Below are 7,898 nucleotides of genomic sequence, written 5' to 3' on the forward strand. Positions count from 1 at the left end.
AGAGTAAAGAGATTAGAGAAAGTAGAGAGTAGAAAGAGTAGAGAGTAGAGAGTAGTGAGAGTGGAGAGAAAGTGGAAAGTTTAAAATAAAGAGCAGAGAGTGGAGAGAAGAGAGAACAAAGTACAGAGTAGATAGTAGTAAATGAAGAGTAGAGAGTTGAAATTCAAAGTCAAAGTTGGAAGAGCAACAATTGATCGCAGAGAAAGAGTAAATGTTCGAGACATAGAGATATTTGGACTAAAAAAGAAACATTGAATAAAAGAAAACAAAATAAGTTGCGAGAGTCTGTTTGAGTGCAACAGCAAAGCTATTCCAATGACTTTGCGGTAAACTTATTAAAACATAGAATTGGGCCGCTAGTCCTCTAAACATATATAAAAAATAGCAAAGGAGGGGTCTTTTGAGATATGAAAGTTTATAATATTAAATTCAATTTTTAGTAATATTTTTTAACAATGCATTTAAAATGCTATTTTTATATATAAAAGAAGGTGTTTCCCACGTACGTATGACTCACCACATGAGAACGGTTGATCAGATGTGCGCCGTATATATATTTTGTGAGTTTGTCTTCCCAAATTAGAATGACAGAATACTTTGGAGGATATTTGAGATGAATAGAAAAACTCGAAAAAAACGACTATGCACATCTTATATATAGAACAAGGATATTTGAAATAAAAAGGAAAAATTCTAAAAAAGGGGTACGCATATGTATGTTTCGCAGTGAAAATCATCATTTAGATCAATTTTACATATCTTAACGATAACATACAAACTCTCTTGAAATATATTCGTTATTTTTATCCACCAAAATATTCTCTATAAATGAATAATATGGCAGAACAACGTTTGCTGAGACAGCTAGTTTTTTTTTCTAAATAGTTCATTAATTTTCCAACAACTTTGATGATTTACATATTGACATAGGCCTATGTTTTTGATTTCTATATAGGGGGATAACTTTACGAAAAATGTAACGATTCATCAAGAGTTTTCAAACGCATATTACTCAAAATCGTTATCGCGACATATGTTGTTTTATATACCATGGAACAGGAAATTTATCCAGAATCTTTTTGGCTCAAGACATGAACAGTGAATATAATAAAAAATGTTATCAATTTGACAATCCAAATGGGCATGTTTTTTTGACGTAGGACTACGTCTTTCATTTCTATACCGGGGTGTAAAATCAAAGTTTCGAAAACGAAAGCGTTACGCCGGAGACCGAGATTTTGAGCGTTAATAGCTCCTAAACAACTGAACGAAATGGTATGATAAACACTTCATTCGAAAGATAAAATGTCTACGCGTTATATACTTGTTACTTTTTGATCCAAAAACTTGTTTCAATAGTCTTAAAATTGCTTTCAAAACAGGCTATTGAAATCACCAATCGGTATATAAGCGAGCGGCGCTCGGAAATCCACTCAGTTCTAATTGAACAGCGATTGGAGCATGTTGTCGCTGTTGTGGTGAAGCTCTTTATTTATCATGAAAGCGCGGATGAACGGTGTCATCAAGAGCCTGTTTGTGCACCCTAGGCCAGAAGGGAATCTATCAGGAGGAGAGTGATGCCACAAACGGTTCCCTGGGAAGACATCGCTACACACACATACACGCGCGGCTATTAACAGGTGGTTATCAAGTTGGCATTAACCACTGGTGGGCTTCCAGTATCGAGGAAAATGTGGAAATATCTAATCGTTACTGAAAATAATCTGCCGGTTCCTTTGGGAATTTTCAAAATATATTCATGTGAAAGAGTTTAATTGAATGTTTTCTATCCATGTTACACTGTGACCAAATATGTTTCAATCAAGTGCTATTAACAGGTGGTTATCGAGTTGGCATTAACCACTGGTGGGCTTCCAATATCGAGGAAAATGTGGAAATAACTAATCGTTACTGAAAATAATCTGCCAGTTCCTCTGGGAATTTTCAAAATGTATTCGTGTGAAAGAGTTTAATTGAATGTTTTCTATCCATGTAACACTGTGACCAAATACATTAGGTTTTGTGGTTTTTCAATCAATCGCAATCAACAGGATAGCTTCTGAAGATTATTCTTCCCCATCAGTAGGATATTTCCGTATCCAATATTGGATGCATAGAACCTTGTGCCTCCAACGTAACGCTCTCGTTTTCGAAGTTCTCCAAATATTCATTCATTCAGAATGAATTCAGATTCAACTTCATACAAATGATCTCTAAATCAACGATAGTCCTACGTCACCCTTGCGGTTATACCATAGATATAACCCACTTCCTGTTTTTTCCGATTTTACTAGCCTCGTCTTCTCCCACAACGCAACGAGCATTTTTTGCCTACGATTAGGCGTTAGCTCATAATGTGATTAGATGCGTATCATGAATTATTCTCGATTTATTCTCGATAATAGGCATTTAGGATTTAGGAATGATTTTGAAGATGATATTGGACGGTTTCACTCTATACTCCCCAAAGATTTGACGAGAGCCTGACTGAAAAGATTAAACGTCGATAGAAATTTTATTAGATTGAAGTTCACGTTGTTGTCCAATCAATTCGTGCTCAATTCACGTTTAACGTGTAGGTCTTGCTACTAACAATTTATGGAATTGTGGTCCAGAACGTCATTATATCGAGCATGTTTTTATGGCTATGTAGAAAATGCAATTAATGAATTTAACCTGCTGCTGATTTAGAAGTTCGAAGAACTATACTCACACATATGTTCATGACTTCCATTTGATGTATCAAAAAAGACAACAATACAGATTTTGAACAATGAAAAAACTCAATTCAAATTCAATTACTACACACAATCACATTCCTATGTCAAGATCGCGTTCGTGCTCATCAACTTTTTTAATCAGGATCTTAATCTTGAGTTACAAAATTTTGAAAGAAAGATCAATTATTTTAATCGTAAAAATCAATCGTAATTAAAGTTGATCATATGATAATGAAAATTGTGTTTATGGTAACATTCATCATATGTACCAAGTTTAAAAAAAAATCGGAGAGGGTCGGGTCAGGGGTCAGCTTATGGCATGGAATTGCTCCATACTAAGTAAAGTATTAAAGTTTACGTTAAAAGAATGGATATCTTTTCCCCCAACCAAATGTATTATTTTTAATAATTCGGTAATAAAGCATAATCGTTACATAAATGAGCCGATTTGACCAACACCCGTCTCAAGATTTTGATATCGTTTTGGAATTAATAGTCTAAACAGATCATAACCGAGTTTAGGAATCCAATACACGTGTCCAATGTTTGCTTCTAATTAACCACATTGAATTACCACGATTTTCTAATTGCCTAATACAAATTGTCGGAAACACTCCTAGGTCACCGTACAATACAATATTCGTAATACACGAATCAATAGTCAGTCTGCTGCATTCGTAAGAAATTCTGTTGTTTTTTTTAAATGGCTCTGAGGCGACTTCCTTCACCACTACCCCCAATGCTGGCCGAAAAGCATCCACGCTCAAACCAGAAACGAGAACTCCGCCCACCTTGCTCTGCGTTTCCCCTCATTGCTTCGGTCGGATGCATACTTCACGACTCTTTCCATTGTCGAACCTTTTTGATGTTTTTTCGTCTTCAAGATTTTTCTCTCGCCCTACATGTGTGGTATGCCTTCTTGATCCTCCGCGATTTAGACGTTCCCTGGATGGAAAACCCCGACACCCACACAATGGCGCTCTCCGTGTGATTGTGGAATGTAGAGCCATTATACAGAACTTAGAATACCCTGGAAGGTGACTTAATTGTTCTCACGCGATTGTACCGATGAATTCGAGTCGTCTGTGTGAGTGGAAGAACTGGATGGGAGCTTTCGCACCACACTCTGAGACTCTACATTGGGCTTAGTGTGCGAAAAGTACGAAAGCGAGTAGAAATGAGCTCAACCAACACAAGCAATGGTCACTTTGCATTTGTATTTATGTGTATCACATCACTCTCGGAGACCATTATAAGCTAATATATTAAATTGCTTGGTTTTTAAATTTAGAAATTAAATTGATTCAGTTAAGCAATTTATGTGTCATGCAATTTATTCAAATGTGTTCTTTTTCTCCCTTTCGTTGTTCGAGAATTGTTTTGTTCCGCGTCTCTTCTATTTGAACTAGGCTTTGGATGAATAATTTGCTGCTAGATAAGGGGATGATTTCCTAATAACATTTTTTCAGAAGTATACTAGAATGTCACGTCAATCGTTTTTATCTGATAGAATTTTCCTAACAAGATGTCAAAAGTAAATATTGAGTGTCCAGTTAAATTGTACAAAGGAGGCAAATAGTGTATAAAACCTTCCATCATGCTCGGGATGACTTCCGTCGGCAATGCGGCACCCTCCCATTTAGCTTATTTTTATGAAGCCCGATTTCCACTTAGGCGGCTAGCAATCTTATCATATCATACCCAACAAATCTATTTGATGTCCTGTGCAGGAAAGCATTACGACTTCGGCAGCGGCAGCATGATGATGAATGATGCAATTGAAATGATATAAAAATGCAACAAGAAAAACTCATTTGCATCAATCGGAATTTTTTAGCAGTTTCGACAAATACGATACGGTTCCCAAGAAAAGGTGCACCGTTGGTGATGAAAAAGTATAATTATGAGCTTGAATGAGATGGTCTCTCGATGGTAATTGGAAGCATTATTCCCAAACGATATTTCCGTTGGCGTTGAACCTAATCAGAGCATTTATAATGCAATGTTGTTGTAGCATGTTTCCATTGCTTTCTTGTCGCATCATAATTTTGCGTCCTGCTCAGTTACTCGAATGATTAGAATTGAAAGCAGAAATAAATGACGCTCGGTCTGAATCAGCCAATAAGTTTTAATTTACTGGATTTAGTCGAAAAATCTCTTCAGTCTGTCATTTACCGTATCTTTCGCGATATTCAAATGAAATTTTTCACACCATATTATTAATTACTTGAAACACGTATTCCAGACTATTATTTACAACAGACTCGGCGAGTACAACATTTCCGACATTTTGACGTAGGACTACGTCTTTCATTTCTATACCGGGGTGTAAAATCAAAGTTTCGAAAACGAAAGCGTTACGCCGGAGACCGAGATTTTGAGCGTTAATAGCTCCTAAACAACTGAACGAAATGGTATGATAAACACTTCATTCGAAAGATAAAATGTCTACGCGCTCTATACTTGTTATTTTTTGATCCAAAAACTTGTTTCAATAGCCTCAAAATTGCTATCAAAACAGGCTATTGAAACCACACCAATCGGTATAAAAGCGAGTGTCGCTCGGAAATCCACTCAGTTATGATTGCGCAATGATCGAGATACCATCGGTGGAATGAATGGATGTTTCCCTAACACGGACTTCAAAACCATGGAGCCAGGGGAAATCGGCATTGCAAAATAGATACAAGCACCGGGTACTTTTGTACTCGTTTGCATTTCTGCAAATCGGAATGTTTCCATATCACAGACTTCAAAACCATGGAGCCTGGGGAAACTGGCATTGCAAATGAGATGCAATCAACGGGTACTTTTGTACTCGTTTGCGCTTTTGCAAATCGGAATGTTTCCCTTACACAGACTTCAAAACCATGGCGCCTGGGGAAATCGGCCTTGCAAAATAGATACAAGCAGCGGGTAGTAGTTTTAGTGCTCCCGTGGCCGAGTGGTTAGCGTCATAACTAACATGCCGGGTGTTCGGGTTCGATTCCCGTTCTGGTCGGGGGAATTTTTCGTCAAAGAAATTTCCTCCGACTTGCACTGTGATCACGCGTATTCTATAGAGTTTGCCACTCAGAATGCATTGCAAGGCGTGATATTTGGCATAGAAATCTCAACTAAGTACTAATAAAAATGACGCAAGTAATACTACGTTGAGACGGCGAAGTTCCTCTAGGAACGTTAGTGCCATTGAAGAAGAAGAAGAAGCGGGTAGTTTTGTACTCGTTTGCATTTCTGCAAATCGGAATTTTTCCCTACACAGACTTCGAAACCATGGAGCCTGGGGAAACTGGCATTGCAAATGAGATGCAATCAACGGGTAATGTTGGACTCGTTTGCGTTTCTTCAAATCGGAATGTATCCCTAACACGGATTTCAAAACCATGAAGCGTGGGTAAATTGGCATTGCAAATGAGATGCAAGCTGCGGGTAGTAGTTTTAGTGCTCCCGTGGCCGAGTGGTTAGCGTCATAACTAACATGCCGGGTGTTCGGGTTCGATTCCCGTGCTGGTCGGGGGAATTTTTCGTCAAAGAAATTTCCTCCGACTTGCACTGTGATCACGCGTATTCTATAGAGCTTGCCACTCAGAATGCATTGCAAGGCGTGATATTTGGCATAGAAATCTCAACTAAGTACTAATAAAAATGACGCAAGTAATACTACGTTGAGACGGCGAAGTTCCTCTAGGAACGTTAGTGCCATTGAAGAAGAAGAAGAAGCGGGTAGTTTTGTACTCGTTTGCATTTCTGCAAATCGGAATTTTTCCCTACACAGACTTCGAAACCATGGAGCCTGGGGAAACTGGCATTGCAAATGAGATGCAATCAACAGGTAATGTTGGACTCGTTTGCGTTTCTTCAAATCGGAATGTATCCCTAACGCGGATTTCAAAACCATGAAGCGTGGGTAAATTGGCATTGCAAATGAGATGCAAGCTGCGAGTACTTTTGTACTCTACTATACTTTGTTTGCAAACCGGAATGTGTTTTCCCAACACAGATTCCGAAACCAATAAGTTGGGAAAATCGGCATTGCAGATCTTGGCAGTACTTTTATACTCCCATGTATTTTTACACTTCGGAAATGGTTTTGCTAACACGGTCTACAAAAGCGGGTACAAATGCAACGCTTTGGCTCGGTTATTCAAGACTGCATATCCCTTAATGTCACTGGCTCACTGAACCTTCGAGCATACCGTTTGATGATTAGGCAAAATGTTGATAACTATTTGCTGCGATAACCAGTACCATTATGCATGAATTGACCTAAATTAGAATTTGTTTGCAATTAAATTCGTAAATTGTTTCATTCATTCACTAGTTTAATCAATACATGCGAAAGATAGCTCTGCGCAGCGGCGATATCGTACCCAATGAGGAACATCCGAGGTGCGATTATTGCTAATTGAAAAAACACAAATGATTACTAAGCCAACGGCAGTCCTACGTCAACCTTGCGGTTATATCATAGGTATAACCCATCCATAGTTTTTACTGAGGCTTTACATTACAATAGAAAGTTTTCTTCAAAAAAAAAAAAAAATCTTATGAGATTTTTTCAAAGTATTAGCCTTTCAAAGTATTAGCCTTTCACCACCTGCAAACAAAGTGTTTTTCATTGAAATAGAATACTCATTTGATACACAGAAGTTAATTTTCATTAATAATTTGAATTTTAAAAACGTGTTCATTCTGCCTGAGAGCCAATTATTATTTTTGGCGCCCCCTAAACTGGTAAACAAAGCTCAATGCCGTCAACGCGAATATACCAGTTGAAAAGACGAGGGACAAATGAAACTAAACTGATGTCTTAACACGAAGAGCGAGAGACGGTCAGTTCATTTGAATCTTACAGCTCACACACTCTCTTCAATTCTACAGCTCTTTTCTCTCCTTCATCATCATCAAAGTGAGCTGAAGAGCTGTTTGATTTTTTTTTGCGAGCTGTTCCGCGTCAACTCACTTCAAAGAGTCGATTCTTCGGAACAGCTCATGAGCGGATGGCACATCTCTAATTGTCACATTTTTCTTCTCGAAGATATCATTACAGGTCGGACTCGATTATATACATACTTGATTATATGTGATTCGATTATATACAATTTTGGACTCGATTATATACAGTTTGGATTTTTTTTTATATTTCAAATATGGCTTATTTCAAGAAAAAATGTAACC

At 37.7% G+C, this 7,898-nt stretch overlaps 1 pseudogene; it reads left to right on the plus strand.

Moving 5' to 3' along the window:
* The first annotated feature begins 7,064 nt into the window (after positions 1–7,064).
* LOC129780846 (U4 spliceosomal RNA) lies at positions 7,065–7,141 on the plus strand (annotated as a pseudogene).
* The last annotated feature ends 757 nt before the right edge of the window (positions 7,142–7,898 follow it).

This window comes from Toxorhynchites rutilus, chromosome 3 (genome assembly GCF_029784135.1).
Source record: "Toxorhynchites rutilus septentrionalis strain SRP chromosome 3, ASM2978413v1, whole genome shotgun sequence".
In the NCBI taxonomy this organism is placed as follows: domain Eukaryota; kingdom Metazoa; phylum Arthropoda; class Insecta; order Diptera; family Culicidae; genus Toxorhynchites; species Toxorhynchites rutilus.